This window comes from Odocoileus virginianus, chromosome 10 (genome assembly GCF_023699985.2).
Source record: "Odocoileus virginianus isolate 20LAN1187 ecotype Illinois chromosome 10, Ovbor_1.2, whole genome shotgun sequence".
NCBI lineage: Eukaryota > Metazoa > Chordata > Mammalia > Artiodactyla > Cervidae > Odocoileus > Odocoileus virginianus.
The window spans coordinates 15,865,495-15,885,764 of NC_069683.1; the positions used below are offsets into that span (position 1 = coordinate 15,865,495).

At 41.3% G+C, this 20,270-nt stretch overlaps 1 long non-coding RNA gene across 2 annotated transcripts in view; it reads right to left on the reverse strand.

Annotated features, from left to right (window-relative positions):
- LOC110130833 (uncharacterized) overlaps nt 1-20,270 on the reverse strand; it is a 121,289-nt gene that overhangs the window by 72,273 nt on the left and 28,746 nt on the right. For both annotated transcript variants that reach the window (XR_011489890.1, XR_002311991.2), the window contains exon 2: nt 16,902-17,016. This is a non-coding gene — a long non-coding RNA (uncharacterized lncRNA). The remainder of the gene's footprint in view (nt 1-16,901; nt 17,017-20,270) is intronic.

Consider the following 20,270-nt stretch of genomic DNA (forward strand, 5'->3'; position numbering starts at 1 on the left):
CTGTCTAACAAAGCCTGCTCCAGGTGAATCCTCTCTGTTCCCTTGCTCTGTAGGAAAAAACTGGAGAGCTCTTAAAGTGTTAGACCTTAAGGAAAAAAACAAATGATACTGTGAGATGATAGTTAAGACACCACTAACACTGTAAGAGTAAAGAGAGAAAATAATATAGATAGAACTGCTAAAGCATGATCAAGATAAAAAATAAATTCGGGGACTTCCCTGGTGGATCCTGCCACAACAAAAGATCCTTCGTGCCCCAACTAAGACCTGACACAGCCAAGTAATAAACAAATATTTTTAAAAAATGAAATGGCACTAAAACAGTCTGTATATGACACACACACACAGCATGCAAAAGACACACAAATAACCAGCCTAGAAAATATAACTCAAGAAAGAGGAGAGAAATTTTTCACGTGTGTTTAACTAAAGAATAACCGAATAAGAACATGAGGTCAAGAGATGATTTAAAAAAAAAAACCAGAATGAGATGAAAAAAGAAACAGGTTGGAGGGAACAAATGGATGCCAGAACAATATCATTTAAAAATTATAAATAAAAATACCAAAAGGACAGAATAGACAGAGCTGAAAATAAATCACAGTTGTAGAATAAAGGTTGAAATAATTAAATGTATGTGAAAGAGATAAAGCAGATCAGTGAGAAGCCAATAAACATGGAAGATAAACATAATAATAATAGGTATCTTTAAAGTATCAGACTCAATGAATAAAGTGGGGAAAAGTACTAAAAGACCCAACAAAAGAAAATTTCCCTAAAAAATAGTAGCCTTTAAAATAGAGATTATTATGTGCCAGACACTATTCTATGCACTTGACACAAATTAACTAAAATCATCCCAACAAATTTTATGAGGCAGACATAATTATTTACATTTACAGATAAGCTGTAAATGGACTGCAAGGAGATCATGCCAGTCAATCCTAAAGGAAATCAACCTTGAATATTCATTGGAAGGACTGATGATGAAACTGAAGCTCCAATACTTTGGCCACCTGATGCAAACAGCGGACTCATTAGAAAAGACTGTGATTCTGGGAAAGATTGAAGGCATGAAGGCAAGAGGAGAAGGGGACCACAGAGGATGAGATGGTTGAATGGCATCACTGACTCAATGGACACAAGTCTGAGTAAGCTCCGGGAGTTGGTGATGGACAGGAAGGCCTAGGGAGCTGCAGTCCATGGGGTTGCAAAGAGTCAGACACGACTGAGTGACTGAACAATGACTGAACAACAGATAAGCTGAGGCATAAAGAGATTAATAATTTGCTAAGATCTTACAGTTAATAATATTAAGTCAGGTAGAACTGAAAATGTCTATTGAAAAGCATACATTGGGTTCTAGAAATATGGAATGTAAAATTCAGAAGACCAAAACACAACATCAAGGGTAAAGAAGAAACTTTTCACACATTCAGTCAGACAAGGTAAATTACCGACAATGAGAAATAATCATCTGACGTCCTTCTCCGAAATAATATTCAATGCCAAAAAGATAATAGAGGAATAACTACATAGCTCTTTAGAAATAAAGGGTGACCCAAGAATAGTATGCTTATTCAAACATATAGGCAACAAATACAAAAGAACTCAATGAAAGCGTACAGTAAGTTGTTTTAGAAGGAAAAAAAAGTGTTTACAATAAAATCCAGCCAATTATAAAATAAATCCAAATAAAGAACTTCAGGGTGGAGAAGCTGTTGTAAAAAGTATAATAAAAAGCACACATACTAGACAGTAGCTATGATATGAATTATGGCTATAGAAATGATATGAAATCTGATAATGCACAAATAATAAAAACATAATCAAAACAATAGCAAAATAATGTGATACAACAATAAAAATCAAAGTGAGGGAGAAAGAGATAGGAGGAAAAAAAAAGAGTGCTTGCATGAGGGGAATAAATCAACATTGCCTAAAAAACAAAATCATTCAGGGTAAAAAATAAAGGCTGTAACTTCTTAAGGTACTTCATAATCTCTTCTTAAAATTAGAAGGGATATTTGAGAAATGATATTTCCTGTGATAAAGAAATGTGTATTTGAAGTTTAGTAATTCCTTCAATTTCTTTTTTCTTCTTTCAATTTAAGTTAAATTAAACACAATCATTCTATTTCAAAATAGCAGTATGATCTCATTTTGTATCTCATCAATAATATATTGACTATCTCTTGCCATCCATTCATTTATCCTTCCATTAGTTGTTCTATTTTATGTGCCTAAAAAATTATTTAAAAATCACAATTTTTTTAAAAAGAATAAAGTACCTTTAAAAGTGAAACAATAGTGATTTTTATTTAAAAAGAAAAACAAAGTTATAATAATGCATCTGGGGAGCTGGCTGGGGCTTTTAAAATCTCTTCCTCTTTTATATGGTAAGAGAACAAATGTAAAATGGTACTGCCACTGTGAAAAACAGTATGGCGCGTCCTCAAAAAATTAAAAATAGAACTACCATACGATTCAGCAATTCTACTTCTGGGTATTTTTCCAAAGAAAACAAAAACACTAATTCGAAAAGATATGCACCCCTATATTCACGGCAGCAATATTCAAAATAATCAAGATATGGAATCAACCTCAGTGCCCATAAATAGATGAATGAATAAAGAAGATGTGATATATATATATACATATACACAATGGAATATTACTCAGCCTTTAAAAAAATGAAATCTTGCCTTTTGTGACAACGTGGATGGACCTAGAGGGTATTACTCATGGTGAAATAAGTCAGACAGAGAAAGACAAAAAACGTATGATTTCTCTTATTTGTGGAATCTAAACATCAAAACACATGAACAAACATAGCAAAACAGAAACAGAGTCATAGATACAGAAAACAAATAGGTGGTTGCCAGATGGGAAAGGGTGTTGAGAGAAGTTGGTGAGGGAGATTAAAAGGTACAAAGTTTCAGTTACAAATTAAACGAGTCACTGGTATGAAATGCAAAAAAACAAAACAAAACCAGAATGAGATTAAGTACTAAGGGACACGTAGGTTGTTGTGATATAAGTCAATGTTCATTCTATTCCTGTATTCTGATCTCCTATTAGGAATTTAAGCAGTGCAAAAAAGCATCAAAAAGAAAGTTAAAAAAAAAAAGTGAAAAAAACCCCACACTAAGTCCTACCATCTAGAAATAACCATCATTGCTATCAGGTGAACATCAGTCTGGATAATTTTTATCCAGATAAAAGAATCAGTGGATAGATAGTTGATCAGATAAATAGCATGCTAAGTATTATAAAAAATAAAATGAGATTAGATGCAGTATTTCCTAATAGATTCCACTTAATTCCTAAACCATGATATCATCCAAAGGATGTAAGAAGTCCAGCCCAGATCCCTCGAGTAAAACTGCTCTATTGGATACACACACTGCCGGGCAGTCCCACTTATATAGACACACACACACACACCCCAGGCCTATTCTCCTGTTGATCTACAGCACCCTGAGGTCTGACCAAGTTTTTTCTGCACCCACAGAAGAGATTTCCCTTGTCTGACTTATCACACCTCACTCGGATACAGAAGACCTGGGACAGGGACATCCGAGCAAAGCTGAGATGCATGCATGAGAAACGATTCCGGAGGAAAAGCAACAAAGCTGAAAAGAACTACGAGAGGAAGAGGAACAGTGATGTGGGCACTTAGGAGCAGAAAGGGAAACCAGGCGGGCACAAAGGCCAGGAAAATAAGAAGGGACAAGAGCTGCGGGGGGAGTGACGTGAAAGGAGGGTCTGTTCCCACTGAGTCCCACGGAAAAACACTTTCCTACTGGCCAGCACAGACAGAAACGGGGATGCGAGGGAGACAAACTAACTACACTGAGATCAAGTTTGGAGGGGAAAGACCCCAGGTCAAGAATTGGATCCATGGACTTCCTGGGTGGCACAGTGGGTAAGGTTCCTCCTGCCAATGCAGGGGACACAGGTTCAATCCCTTGTCTGGGAAGATCCCACAGGCCAGTGGAGCAACCAAGCCTGGGCATCACAACTACGGAGCCAAAACTCGAGAGCCCAGGAACCACAAGTAGGGAGCCCAAACTCGAGAGCCCAGGAACCACAAGTACGGAGCCCGCCTGCTGCAGCTACTGAAGCTCACGCACCTAGAGCCCTGAGCTCAGCAACAAGAGAAGCCACCACAAGGAGAAGTCCATGCGCCACAGTGGAGAGGAGCACCCGCTCGCCGCAACGAGAGAAAGCCCGGAAAGCACTGAAGACCCAGCGCAGCCAAAAATAAGTAAATTAAATTTAAAAAACTTAAAAAACGGATTCATGAATAAACAAAAGCTCAATGTCAGGAGTAGAAAACAGCTCTTATCAGACAGGCCTACATCTAGTATCCTCGGAGCAAGACACATGCATGGACACCCGACAGGTTCGGCTTTCCCGCCTGTCGGAGAAGGTACTACCTTATCTGCAGACACAGTTCAAAAGGAACAGAACTGACCCAGGAGACCAGATACATTAGACGCCATAATGGAACTCTGGGTGAAGGCATCGGATTTTCAGAGGCCTTTCTTTCACCCAAGTCATGGGCTTTTTCCACCCTGGGAAGGATGCTTCATTCACAGCACACACAGCTGCTCGATACCCAATCACCTGACAGCTTGTTGGAGGGCCCTGGCTGGTCCCAGGTACCCTGAGTTCTCCAGGGAAGACAACTAAGGCCCACATGGCTCCTCAAGTCATCAGGCTCTGTGATCACCTAAATGGTATCACCCTACTTAAGTTTATATCAAATACTGTCACAATATCTTGACTTCCCTTAAAGGAACACAAAAAACACGGGTCTTTCCTAATGGCCAGAATGAAGTTGAGTCACTTATTTGCATTTCCTTGCTCTTTGAAACCACCCTCTAATATTATCATCAGAGATCAACTCCCCCGTCTAAAGCCTTCAGTGATCCTGCAATGCCTTCCAAACTCAGTACAAAGTCATTTGCTCAACATTCAGCTTCCTCTATAGCCTGGCCCCTGTCTTTGTAGTTGCCTTTTCCTCCTCACCATCCAGTGCTCCAATCACAGTATATTACCCCAGAATCCACCTCTCATTCACTCTTCCAGACCTTTATTATTAAGTTCCACAGCCAGGAATCCCTAATTCATCATCCTTCTATCAAAATTCTACTCAATATACAAGGCTTAGCTCACATGTCCCTCACCCCCCCAGAACTCCCATCAGAATTAAGCTTCCTTCCTTTCAGGGCATTGGAACTTTGTTTTGACCTCTAGTTAGACTTAATTCATTTTGCCCTCTATTAGTTGCTGTTTGAATCTGTCTTGATTTAAATCTGTCCTTATTGGTCATAAGTGAATGAATGAACGTTTATTGAACATCTACTATGGATGCCAGGTGCTTCCACAGACATCATCTAATTTATCCTTCTGTTGCTAACATGTAATGCTCATACATTTCAGGTGTTCATAAATGTGTGTTGTATTATTCTATTAAAGAGAAGGGTAATAGTTTGATTTCTGAGCTTCACCAGGAGGCCACTTAAATACATCTCCTTTAGAAGACAATGAAAAAATTAGACTGTTCAACTCAGTTGGATGGCATAGAGAAGGGGTGCCAAATATTTAGTCTTTGATAATTCTATCTTAGAAAACTGCCCTATCCAGAAAACAACACTGTCCTTTTTTCTGCTTCTTTTTCTTGGCCCCACCCAGGAACTCAGCATCATATCTCTATCCTGCCCAGAGTCGGACCTCAACAAGCTAGACAGTTCTCACCCTGGACCAGCTACTAATTTTCTATAAACTTTCTACAAGACACAGCCCTACACCATGTGCTGTGCTGTGCCCCTCAGTCATGTCCGACTCCCCAGGACTCTGAGACCCCATGGACTGTAGCCCAGCAGGTCCCCCTGTTCAAGGGGATTCTCCAGGCAAGAATACTGGAGTGGGCTGTCATGACCTCCTCCAGGGGACCTTCCCAACCCAGACCTAGGGACTGAACCTAGGTCTCCCACAATGCAGGTGGACTCTCTACCATCTGAGGCACCAATGAAACCTTATGTAAAATGGGGCATTTGGGCTGGATGACCTCAGAGGTACTGATCGGTTCCTAAGATTCTCTAAGATTTCTTGTGTATGAAAGAACATACACAAGATGACTTGGGAATTGGCTAATTCTTCAGGCCAACCTGTGTACAACAAAATACGGAAGATTATGGAAACGGGGCAATAGATTTCTGTGTGTGTATGTGTGTATTCTGAGAATGTTTTGTGTCTGTGCATTGAGCAGGGAAGGTGAAAAGCTTTTCATCCATGGAAGTCTACTTTCAAGAAATTTACAATTTAAGTGAATACCTAAATCGTAAAAACACGGCTTGGTTACTCTCTACTAGGGATTATCATTTTTGTTGTTGTTATTAAGAAACTAGTGAAGGTTAGTTTTAAATCCACTAATCTTACAGTTGAGAATGGCTTTTAAAAAATCCACAGACCTATAGAACTCAAAGATCACCATTAACAAATAAGTTCTCTTCATTTACATTTAGCATCTGACTGGTCATCCAAAAGGATCTCTTTTGACCAAATGAGTGAATAAATCAACAGGGTTGCATCAACTTCTGCAGGGAGTGAGGGAACATGTAACAATAAATTTTTAGTCAGAGTGTCAATGAAGGCACATCATTCACTACTTAATAACCAGTTGATCTGGATTCAGCTATTTTCAAAACCATCAATTAGACTGGACTAAACCTCTCCTTAGACAGGTTTGGATGAAAAGACACAGCTTGTATACCAAGCGTGTGCATATACAGATGAACCTGAGAACGCTCAGTTTGATTTAGGAGAAGCCCACTACAGTTCTCTATATGCCTCCCCAAGGATGTAAGGTGTCCTTTGTTCCCTCAGCTGTCAGAGAAAACCAGGAATAAACAGGGGCTTTGGTGCTGTTAGGGTCAAGGTCAGACTCACATCTTTGTTCCCATCGAATGTTTACTGTGTGCAGTTCCAATATTACACCCGACTGTTTTAACCAAAGGCACATAATACTGGGCCTCAGATACAGAAATGCCACTGTGGCCCCAATTAAAATGCTCTAGTATATCAGGACTATGAGTTTGCTATAAGTAAAAGGTATTAGATCTGCAGGGAAAAATAAATTTATAAAATAAGAAAAAGAAAAAAAAAGAAGACAAAAGAAAATTTTGATTAGGTTCTTTCTGGAGGGACTGGGGAGCAACATCATGTAAAATTCTGGAGAAAAGAAAACATCAAAAAAAAAAAGGGAAAAGAAAAGTGACTAATGTACTTCACAGGGTAAACATATTTTAAATGCAAACACAGAAGCAGCAGAAGGGCTCTTTTAAAACAGGGATCTTCAGTTAAGTACAGCCATTAGCTCTTATAGGCCAAAATAAGCCAGTCTACAAGGAGGGGGATGGTTTTCAGATCAGTATTGCTCAATCAACACAATTTTTAAAAAATTTTTCAAAAAGGAAGAAAAGAAAATCAGTTAAAATTTTGAGCCAAAACTTCAAAAGACTATTTTTAAGACTCAGTTTCATCATATATTTTAATATATATCCTTTTAAAAATATTTTTCTCACTGCAATGCCTTTCCTAAAATCAAATATGTATTTTTTTCTTTGCTGAAGATTCCCCCAAAAGAACATTTCCCTCCAAATCTATACTTTCAATATATTAATAAAATAGATTCAAACTTTTTGTTTGTTTTTGTAGAGTTTGCTAGCCTTTTTTTTTCTGAAAGAAAATCCTCCTCCAAATTTTTCTTTTTTTATTCAGGATATTTAGAAGTAATTGCTACTTTTTGAAGAATTATGTCATTATGGAGTAATTAAGATTTTAAAAAGTTAACTATCTTTATGACTCAGATAGCCCTTAATCCAATTATCAGGGTGAAGGATGAATGGACCGTTTCTCCTTTCAATCTGTTTATACTATGGAAAAAAAAAAAATTTCTTTCAGAAAACACTGATTTCTAAATTTACCAAATATGATGGCAAATTTAATAGCAGTGAAGTTTTTAAATAAGCTTGTACAAATCAATTGAAAAACTGCTTCTTGTGTATAAATTTTGGGTTTATGTATGTGCATTCCTGAAGAAAGAAAGGGGAATAGGGAAGAATTTCATTTGACATTTATACTATGTGTTTAAACCTACCTCAACTAGTCCTCTACACTTAATTTCCTATGGTCAGGTTTTCTCTTTCCTTTTTCATGTTTTACTTTTTCTTTTATTCTGCTATTCATACTATTTACTTTTTTGCCTATGAACAATATTTTTTAATAACAAAATTATCAGTAAATAATGATGGTTACAGCAACACTGAAGATTATAATTATATTATCTTCTGTTTTCCTTCTAAGGATCTCAAGGTAGTTTACAAAGAGAAAATAAAATCAGCATTTCTTCTCCTGTCACAGGATTTAAAAATTTGACAATTGTAATTTTGGGGGGTACATTATACTAATGTTAAATCATTCAAAGCAGTGTCTTTCCTACATCATTGCTGGAATTTCCCTGTATTCAGGATTGAAGATTAAAATTTTATTTATTTAAAGACATTTTTATTTAGCATTGTCAGACACAGTTCCATCAGTCTTTTTAAGGACACAAAAGACCTCTAAGGTTTAATTCAGAGTTGAGGGCAACTTACATTTAATGAAAAGACTACCTTATGTCAAAAATAATGTCAATATTTAGTTTATTCATGTGCAGACTCTACTTTAATTTTAAATGAAATTTAGAGGAATTCATATCTTCCAGTATATCAGTCAGTCTAAGCCAGCATGAGACTATGGTTCAAACATTAGGTTACCTTCAGATACAAGTGGTTAAGTTCTACTTTGTGGGTAAGAAAGATGAGCTACCGTCTCTGCTGGTGAGAACATATATATGTATATGTGAGACCGTGCACGTGCGCAACAGACAAAAAAACAAACAAAACAAAACACGCCATAATGAAACTAACAACATGTAGACTGATGTCGAGCATACAGTTTCAGGGTTTTGATGGTGCCCTTGATCTAAGACATTGGGATAAGGTCCCTGTATCTCTCTTTACTCTCTCCTCTCTGAATCAATTCCTAAACTAGTGACAGATTTTCACCTCATTCTTTGGGGATCTTTTTAAGATCACAGACTCCTTCCCCTACATTAGTAAATGTTAATTAACCTCCAATGAGTGCATGACATCAAAAACATAATTCTGACCCCCTTGAAAAGAAAGAAGAATTAACAGGCATCACCTTCCTGACTATCAAAGAACCTCTATTAAAAAAAAAAAAAAAAAAAGATAGCTCTAGAAGCTGTATTTTCCTCTGTAGGACTGCATATTAACAGACAACAGGAAAAATGGGAAAAGATTTGTGTATATGGAGAAATTGTTTCTGAGGTTGGGCTTGTCTGCCCAAGAAAATGGCAGAGAGAAGAGGCCAGCGACTACATGAGGAATTTCATCATTTTAATCACGTCATGTCTTCTCTATGGCAGATTTAGTACATTTGCAACAGGTTGGTGATTGTGGTAAAAGGTATGAGAGACAATGAAAGATCTGTGAAATTTTTGAAAAGAAATTTAATTTGGAGCAATTCTATGACCTAGGTTTTTATACTTTGGGGGAGGATTTTTGGCTTTTTAAATTGCAATCCTTTTGGGAAATTTCTATAAACTTTATTTAATTCTATAATATGATTCCTCAAGCAACTTTTAGGATCTACTACTTTATTACAAAGCCTTATTACATTTTAAAAAAATAAAAAATATTTTTGCCAAAAACACAGCAATAAATATATAATCCCTATTTAGTGCCATATATAATCCTTCTAGAAGCATAAACATTAGAAATAAAACAACCTATTTTGATGTATTATATTAAAATCTATACATTTTATAATCTGTGAGCATATACAGAAAAAAAATTAAAGATGAAATCAATCTAGTGCTAAAACATAAACTCCTAAATATGTTAGTAAAAAAAAAGTGTGGTCAGTTTAAAATTATATCTGGGAAAACATTTTGACTGAAAATTCTATTTCTAACTAAAAAAGATTAAAAAAACATTTTATTTTTAAATTAAGGAATAAATTTATGAATAGTAGAAGAAAGTGCCACTCCTCTCTAAAATAAGCATATTAATGAATATCACACATCACTCTGTGGAAATTATATTTCCTTTGTGCCACATGAAAAATTAATGCTTTATAATCATAAATAAAATATCTTCTTAGATATTTGAGCTTTGGTTAAATAATGACCTGTACTGTGATAAACTATCTTTAATATTATGCAAATAAAAGAAACAAAATTTCATGTTAAAATCTCAGAGAAGCTGAAAGGTAGCTCACTGAGAAGCAAGATTTTTCATCATAAGATTAAAAATATTTTACAGTTTATCTTTAAAGGTTCCCCTTCCTTGAAAAAAATATTTTTCTTTCTCTCAGAATTCTAAAGCATGACTTTAAAAAAAATTCTAAAGCTAATAGCTAATCCTCAACAAAGTAATAAGCTTATATTTTTAAAATACCATTTGTTTATTATTTGAAGAGATAGCAGTGTTTTCATGACTGTTTCATATTTAAATGCAAGTAATTCTTATGTAAAACTACCTGAAACAATTTTTTTTTCTGGACCAGCTCCCTGGAGGGCAAGTTTGAGGGGGAAATAGCTATGAACTGGAGGATTTCATAAGTCTGTAAATATATGAAAATACTAAATTAGTGTTACAGCCTAAAATATTTTCTTAATATTTTAATTTTAATTCCTTAGGATTTTAATGAGCAAATTTTAATTCAGGAAGCTATCAATAAATTTTTTTTCTTTCTTTAAAAATTTTTATTATAAATGATTACTTCTGTGCTCCATTAGCTACATATAACTTAAAATTTAAAAAGAGAGGCATAAGGATATTTGCTAAGGGGAAACAATTTTCCTCTTTTACTCAAATATCATTTCATTAAAGGTGATGCTGAGGTTCAGAGGTGGTAGAAGTATAGAGGATAAAGTTTGGAGGGCTATATCTAATTCACCCTTCCTTTTCAAAATCAATGTACAGGCTGCCAGTTTACTTACTGCCCCTTTATCAGCTAAGAATTGCAGAACTTCTCAGACAATTTGATTTTGGTTCATACCACACCCATCTCCGGCAAGGGGGTTTTCTGCTCTTTTCCTTATCTCTGATCAAGTATTCTTGACACAAACTCAAAGCGTAAAAGAGACCCCTTAATTAAAAAAAAAAAAAAAAATCACTTAACTCCACTGTGAAACAGTGAAATTATTTTTTTAGTTGATTTTTTTTCCTACCAACTTAAGATCTGGGCTTTAAAGAAGGGTCAACCTTGGGGATCATAATTTTTTACAAAGTCAGTCTGATTTGCCTGTGGAGATATTAAAAGGTCAATGTGGCATAAATCATTGCAGTTTGAATGACAGCTGTCCTGAGAGGCTATTACTGTTTGTTCAGCTCCAGACCAGTTCCCAGCCCAATTCACAACCTCTGGAAAAATCTCAGGATGATCCCAGCACTCCTTGACTTTAGACTCATCTCCCACCTCACAACTCCTGGTGGTGTTACCTGCTTCCTATTCCTATTTCAACTCTTTGAACCAGTCCAGGACTATCTAGACCCTGGGTCTGCAGGCACCTGTCTTAACACTAGCAGTGAGTATTGGTTGAGGACATACTACACACCTGAAGTACCAGATTGTCTGTTAACTGATATTTCATCTCCCCAACAACCTTACGAAATAGGCATTTGAATATCCCCATTTTACAGATGAAGAAACTGAGTCAGAGAGATAACTTGCTTCAGTGCACGCAGCTGAAAAGAACAGAACTGACCAGTAAACCGAGATCTCACTGGCCTCAAAGCCCGTGGCCTTGGACCAAGAGGTTGTACTGCTTCCTCAAATTATGCTGCTTTTAGCCGCCCCTTGAAAGGCTGCAAAGAAGAGATAGCAAGGACTACTGTGCAGTTTATGTTTGACATGTCCCTGAGCTTTTTAGTATGGTTTTTTAAAAAAAGGAGAAAAGTCTTTGAGTAGAGTTGATGGGTAGGCTGTGGGGGAAATGCAGAAAGGCCTGTGGAGAAGGCTCCTGTTTCTAAGATAATTAAATAAAATACATAAACAGTAAACATAGGCAAAAACACCTTTTGAAATGGCTTCAGATGGGCTTTATAGGTTCCGGGGTGCAAAGAGTAGCCCTTTTCTTCTAGTGTTCCCCAGAAAATGTAAGGACCTCATCAGATGCTTCCTGTCATCACCCTGCAACTTTCAACTAAGACCTGAAAGAAATGCTTGATAGAACAAGTTAAGTGAATCAAAGACTAGAGAGCAAAGATTTTTTTTGAGGTGGGGAGGGATGATAAGAGAAGACAAAAAGATTTATAAGACAGTGAAAAGTGAAGCTGGAGGAAGGAAGGAACGAAGAGAAAATATATGTGAAAAGGAAAGAGAAAGCATCTTTGATGATAGCAAATAGTGTTATCCGTTCTTGCCCTTCTATTGTTCCTTTACTCTTTCCTTGGTGGGAATCACCTAAACTGAAAACTTAGGACTGGATATAAGCCGAACGTAAAAGGTGAATGGTAAGTATTCTGGGTGAATCATTTTTTTCCCGCTCTGATCAAAAAAAAGTTTAAAAAGTGAAAAAGGGAATGATTTGCAAAAATATTGTGATTAAATTCAATAGATTTTTAAAACGAACTTGAAAGCAAGGAATTAAAGGGGAATGAAACAACAAAGAGATAATCTTTGGGTAGGGATGCATCAAGTAGAGAAAAAGATTTTCCTATCAGCCCTTCTGATTTACTCCCAGTTGGGTAATCCTGGGCACTGGCAGGCTACGGAGCAAATGGACAGATGCTTTCAGAAAAGATTATCTTTTATCTGTTACTCAGGGAATAGCTCTGGTTCTATGACTGCAGATTCCATGATATAAGCCTTGTATGCCATTGCTATATGTGTCAGGCAGGGGGAAAAAACATAATAATAACAACAATTAACATTTATTGAGAGCTGAGTGAAGCTCTTTACATGCATAATCTGATTGAGTCCTCACCAGAACCTTAGGGTTGTTATTGTTATTCCCATTTTACAGATAAGGAAATTGAGCAAATGAGAAGGACTGATTTGCTTTTAGGTGGATGTTTCTATTCTTTAGCCTCAGCAGCAGCGATCTGTTACTTTCTTGCTTAAGTAGAAACTCACACACTTCACCAGATCCTCCCACAATCTACCTGAAGTCTTTACAAAGTCAGATCTTAATCCAGACCTTCCACTTCCAAGGTCATGTCCCAGCAGTGCCTTTCACTGGGAGCGCTGAGTAAGAGCATCCCGCTCACCCTGAACGTAAAGCTTGCATCAGTAGCTGATCACACTAAAGTCCATAAACATCCTTCACCCTAAATGAAAAAAGCCAGGCCTTCCTCATTGCAAGGAAGAATTCTGAGGGAGTTAACAGCAGGGGAGAAAGAGGCTTTGGAAGACTTGGAGTGGGGGACCTTTGCACGCTGACCTCTCCATGTCCACTCTGAGTCTTAAAGACTTCCAACTTCTCCTTTACTGAAGATCTCAGCAGCACTGCCTGCCATAAAGCCCCCAGCTATGCTATATAAAAGCAACCTATCAACCCAACAGGGTCATCCCAACAGGGCCAGTCTACCAACATAATAATCCAACAAATGGACTGTTCCTGTCCTTCTCAAGGAATCCCTCTCCTGCCTATCTCTAATTTTCCCTGGTGGTCAAAAGCGCCAGAGAAAATCCATCTTTGCTATGAGCCCTGATGTTGAGACATTACACTGTCCAGCTTCAACACCAACCTCTGTTCCCTCCTCCAAATCACCAGACTTTGCCAAGAACATTTAGCCTGAAAGATGGATTGTCACTTCAAAATTCTGCAGGACTGGGCTAGATTTGGCCATTAAAACTTCTCATCTGCTTCTGTCCCTCACCTCCATGCCTGCTTTGCCTTTCAGTTACTGATTTTATGTTCAGCATTTACTCTAGCCTTTTGCAGTATTACCTAATTCCAAATATTTATTCTACAACAAAAGGGAGGCCAAAAACCATGATTAAAAACACAACACAGAGCTGCTAGGTAAGGAAAAAAAAAGAAAAGAACAGCTACAAATCAAGATTTGATGATGCAACCTAAGCTGCAAACCTTAATTTTGTAAGATATAGGACTTCGAGACTAACTAGATGAAATATGTTTAATTAGGGCCCAGTGAAGCCTAGGGAAGTCATGAGCTCCTTGAAATTTTATGTAAAATATCTGTGTTTCTCTTTTTTCTATTTCCTTTTGTTGTTTTGTTTTTCTGGGAAGAAGCTGCGTAACTTCATTAGGTTATCAAAGGGAGAATAATTTATTTATATCCCCAATGCCTAGAATAAGGCCTGATATATAGTAAGGACTCTATAAACATTCAACATGTGTTGAACGAATGAATGAACAAGAGGGATCTGAGCCCTAACTTTATAGATGGAGGATCAGAAGCCTAGGAAGAAGACAATAGCTTTTCCAGGGTCATGAACCTAAGTAGTCAGGACCAGATAGAACTAGCTCTTTTAATGCCTTCCACTGTTTGCCAATCTCCTTGTTTTGTTTTTTAACCTAACTGTATTTTGCACTCCATTTCATTTTTCTTCCTTCCAATCTGTTTCTTTTTAAGTTGAGAAATGCATCTTATTTCCTAGTTAGAAGTTGCCAGTAACAGCACATCCGGAAAGAGAAGTGAGGAAGCAAGCAGCAGGGAGAGTCTATGAGAAAAGGCCGTCACAATAATTTATTGGTCATAGCACACACAGCACGGCTACTCTTCCTATGTGCTGAAGACATGATTCATAATGGCATCAAAATGGCTGTCACTGATGGAAATATGCAAAGCTGGGTTAGATCCAGGCGTTGGCGGTAAATCTTAAAACTGACCAGACCAAGCCAGTGTCCTAGGAGCAGGTGACCCGCAGCACTCTAAAAGATATCCGAGGGACAAGGATCAAACGAATCCCTGCTTGGTCTGAAAGCTGCTTTCGTGGACCTTCCTTGCTTGTCAAGTAATTAAGAAATCCTGGGAGAAGTCAATTGGCCCTTACTACCCTCCTAATAGCTCCCAGTCAAGCCCCATAGGCAAGAAGGATAAGATTCAAGCTGCCGACCAGAGGAAAGAAATAAGGGAGAGAGAGGCCTAGGCCTTATGGAACTGCTTCAGGCTGAGAGAGACTCTGGAAGAGACCAGTACTCGGATTCCATGACACAGCAAATTCCTTGTGCTGATGACTTCCTTAGCGGATCAAGGCCCACGTGGAGGCACTGAGGTCTAGGCTGTGTCAGAAGCAAGAGAGGAGAGCCTTGCCTTACCTAGTGATGCCCCCAGAACGCTAACTGCTAGCAGACGAACCTTTAGGTAAACTCTCCTTTGAACCCTGGCATCCTAAATGCAAGCCATTTTGGAAGGAAATCTGTTACAATTTGTGTTTATGGATTGTCTGTATTATTTAGTAGTGTTAAGAATTACTGAGTGAAGCTGGAAGAATCCAGAGTAGACAGTAAACAACCTGGGTTAGAGCCCCAGCTGTGTGACCTTGGTAAAATCACTTAATCTCTCCGAGCCCCTGTTTCTTGATTTATAAAATAAAGGTATTGGTCTGTATATCTATAGCTCTTTCTAGCTTTCACATGCTACGTATTACATTTAAGTTTGAGATTTAACCCATCAACAGATGTTTTTAGAAGAGGTTACCCTTCAGGCAAGAAAATCTTACCCCCTCTATTATTTTCTTAGATGTTTCTACAAGGCAACTGAAATATCAATTAAAGGGGGAGAAGGGGGAGATGTTAACCTCTTGGAATGAACTACAGCCCTGTTGCTCTAAGACAGATGCTGAAAACTTATATTCAAAAGGGGAATTTAAGAGAAGTTAGGTTCAGCCAGTGATTTGAAGATCTTGCTCTCACTTTACAAGGTGGGATTATAGAGGTTTCTAGTCAATCAACTTATTGTTAAAGTTCCATTCTCAAAAGTAAGCATTTCACAAAATCTATGTAGCGGTCATTTAATTAATTCAGTAAATAGGTCTGTTGTGTAATGATCCGAAGGTCTTCCATGGACTGTGCTTCTGTTCTACCATGAGCCTCAAGTTTCCTCTAGAATTTCTGGCAGCTTCCTACATTTTGCTCACATAACAGCCAAGGATAAGTTAGGGCGCTCGGTTCCTCCCCATCTCACAAATCTAGCAGCCCTGGAGTTTCAAAATTCTCTGCCTAGCTTTGAACTGTATTCCCCAATGCAAATCACAGTATGACTCTGAAGCTGAGCAAAGCAGCTAAACAAAAGCTCTGTAGCAAAGGATTTTGCTGGTTAATAGTAAAAGTAAATGTGTTTAGAGTTTAATGCCTTACCCCTCAAAAAAAAAATCAATAACCTAAAAATCTTCCTATCTTTCCTATGATGAACCCCAGTTAAGTAGACAGAACTCAAAGTGCTGGCTTCCTCAGAAAAACTAAGCTGAGCAGTAAATCTCCCTTCAACTCCATGACTCTCCTGGGCCCCTAAGAGGCCTGACATAGCCCAGGACATGGGGGCAGAGGGGCACCTCTGGGCCCCACTGAAGAAGCCCTGCACCCCTGAGTCCTGAAGGCTTGGGAGCTTCCAAACACCCAGGTCCAGGTCCTGCTAGGGGATAAGACAGGAAAGGGGGCTGCTTCCTGGGGTACTGTGCCCCTCCCCAATCACCTGTATGCTGGATGCTTCTCTTTGCCAAATGCTAAGCCATTGAGGACCATCCCCAAGCACTGGATCTCTGGCTTCCCTGTGTCTCGTCGCCAAGTGGGGAGTGTACACACACTGCCCAGGCCAAGGGGCCACGGGCTGGGGTATCTCTGCACTTACCGGGGACTCCAGAACTCATCTGTGCAGACTCTTCAGCTCCTATGGCCTCTGAGAGCTCTTCCTTCAGTGACCACCCCTCACGCAGACCTCCAGGGGTCAGGGCAGGTTTGACCACCTGAAAGGGCCAAGGATGGGCAAGGTTACTTTGCTGGCTCTGGAGGAGAACGGGAACGTTTGGGGGCTGGGGCATTTTGTAGGAAATCATGGGGGTAGGGAGGCTACAGGGAAGGAAAGGGGCAGAGGGGTGCATCTGGGCCAAGAGTTACAAGGCAGAGGGGCTGAAGCAAGAGGAGAGCTTTTCAGAGATGCCCACACAGCCCCCTGGGTTGAGAAGTCCTGGGACAGAGAAGAGGGCCCCGGTCTGAGACTGCAGACGTGTGCTCAATTCATTGACTCGGTCCCTTCCTTTGCCTCCAGCCTAAGGCAGGTAAGGAAGGGATTCAAAGCAACCACAGGTCTTGGAAAAGAGGCCAGAAGGGGCAAAAGAGCTGGGCAAGGGGAGGAAACTTGGCTCCAGCCACGGATAGAGCAGGAGAGGAAGGGGGGAGCTGCGCAAGAACAGAGCAACCAAAACTGGGCCTGAGGGTGAGAGCGCGGGGAACCCCCAGCCTGACCCAGCCACCAGGGGGCAGGTGATAGAGAGGGGCCTCCGAGATGTCTTCACCCCTTCCTCTGCTCGGGAGACCAGCCTGGTCTGGATTTTCTGACCTAGGCAAAAGCTAAGCTAGCTAATGGGCTCCCGGGACCAAGCGTCCCCGGGGACTCCCTGGACACTTCCCACCCCCAGGGGGAAGCACACTGGGGTGAGAAAGGGTCTCCAACTGCTACCCCTTCTCCCTAATGTAGGCGCCCGACAGTTTGCATCAGATGCAAGTGCCTGGAAGTTTCCATCAGGCCCCTGGCTTACTGGGTGACGTGGCTTTTTTTTTTTTTTTTTCAAAAGGTGTGTGCGTTAGCAGTTTGAGGGTTCAAAGAGGTCCTCCCCCCACTTTGCCCTCCTTTCTCAGCAAAGACAAAGTGGGGAGAAAGCGGAGGGACAGCTCCCACTGGCCTCAGGGTGAAGCAGCCGCCCTTAGGAGGGAAGGAAAGATGTCCAAGAAGCCACCAATTTTCACTCCTGGCGAAGGGAAAGGGGAGGGGGGTGCTTTCCTCTGGCCCCACCCGGAATGAGACCCCCCCTCTGCGCAAGCCCCCCGCCCCGGATCAGTGCGTGACCGGTGTGAGGTCGGCCGCCCCAGCAGCTGTGCCGCAGTAGCTTCTTCACAGCAGCAACAGTTGTCTGGCTGAGGCGAGGCGAGGCGAGGACTCGCTCGGGCGCGCACGACGCCGGCTTCGGCCGGGTGCTCGAGGTTCCCGGGCCCCGGCCCCACACCTCGCCTGTGGGAGGACAGAGGGGGGCCAGGGGCGCGGGGACCTCGAGCTGCCCTCACTCGGGCGGCTTTTACTGCTTTTGTGAGAGTTCACTTCGCTCAGGTCACCTCTCTCCAAAACCTGGTGGAGGTTCCGGCTTTTGGAGAGAGGAGGGCTTTCTGGCTGGGGAGAGAAGGGGAAGGTAAGAAGCAAAAAAAAAAAAAAAAGAAAAACAAAAGAGATGCTGAAGGGACACGGGGTGAGGCTATTTTTAATCTAGCCTGGCTTTTGCGCGTCTTCCCTCCGCGAAGCTATCGCTCCACAGACGGCCCCAGGTGAGAGGCAGGGAGGAAATCCCCCAGAGCTTTTGCTTCGGCTCCATCTCCTTTGCAGATCTTAGGGACCCTTTTACTCTTTCAGAAAACGCAACCGGAGAGAGAAAATCTCCTTTATCTGGGGAGAGGGGCTCTGATTTATCCCTGGAGTTGGGAGTCCTCGCCTTCCGTGCCTCCTCGCAGGCTGAGCTAGAAAAGATTGACTCTGTCCAGCACTCTCGGACTTTGGAGCCCTTTTTCCTCCTACGGGAGAGGATAGACTCTGGGTGCTCGGCTCAGGGAGAAGGGAATGACGGTGGGCGTTTAGTTTGCTGGGAGAATGGTGATTGGGGTGCAGGGGGGGCGGAATTCAGGCCCTCCCGGAAAATGCGAAGCTTCGCAGCCCTCGGGTCTTCGACTCTCATATCCCTAGACTCATCCTCTAGCCGTGTCCATCCCTCTGGGCCTCCGTGTGTCTGTGTGTCCTTCTGGTTCAGTCCCTAAGGGCGTCTAGCAGTGTTTCTAGCTGACGAAGGACGTGGGGGGCGCAGAGCATGGTGAAGGCCTGATCTTTGCCACTTGTAACCGAAGCGGTCACGACTGCAAGCAGTGGAAGGGGAGGTGAGGAGGGGGGCACCCAGAGCTGATCCCCAACCCTGCAACTCTGCTCCGCTCCCCAGGACGGGGCACCTAAAGAGGCCAGGACTGCGCTGCTGTTGCCACTGCTGAGCTTCTGACTCGGGTGCAACCACATCTCCCAAATGCTCCTTCTCTGCGGGGGTTTTCCCAGTTTTCACATGTTTTATCCCTTTCTGTGCCACTTAGTTTTGAGCAAGGCGAGATGGGGGGGACCTGAGGCTGCAAAACGCTTCAAATTAGGTTGGAAGCAGGTGTTGGGGGAAGAAGGGACTCCGGGGAGCGGGCGGTGCCTGGGTATTTTCCCTTTTTTTCGGAGCTGCCCAGTTCACCGCGTCTCCCCTCACCTCGGGGTCCCCCACTAGGAAAGGGGATGCTGAGGGCTTCCCGCCTCTCCCTCAAGGGCTTCCCCACCCCTATATTGCAGAGTTGGATCATATGGGTCAAAAATGACCAGAAAATGTCCTAAACTGATTCATATTCCAGGTACCGATTTGGCCCTAAGACCAGATTCCTTTTTTTTTTTTTTTTTTGCAGTGGGTGAGTGGGCTTATTCGGGGTGTGGGTGGAGGTTGGTGGTGGTGGTGGGGGAGACACAACTTGTGTAAACTTTTATTGTATTTCAGCTTTTTCCCACTTCTCCGAAACCATTACGCACACCGCCTGCTCCGATTCCCCCTGTGATACAAAGTCGATTAAAAAGTTGGGGGTGGGGGACCTGCGCGGAGGACAGGCGGGTGACCAAAGCCTCAGGGAGCGCGGGAAGGACGCGAGGGAAAGGACTGATTCTTCCGTGGAAAACGGGGAGAGGGCTGGGAAAGGCTCGGACTGAGCCGTTTCGGGAAGGTGCGGACTTCGGCGATCGCTGGTGGCTGCCGTCTTCTCGACGAGTGCGCCCTCCGCGAATGCTTTTTGGGGTAAGGGCTTCCGGCTATTGAGTTATGTACAGCAAGCCCAGACCGCAAAAAGATTCGCGAAGGGCAGAGTCTGCTGGCTTCTTCAGTCCGCCGCCGCCGCCTTCAGCCCAGGATGTCTCCGAACCCCGGAGCCGAGCAGGCTGGGTCTCCCC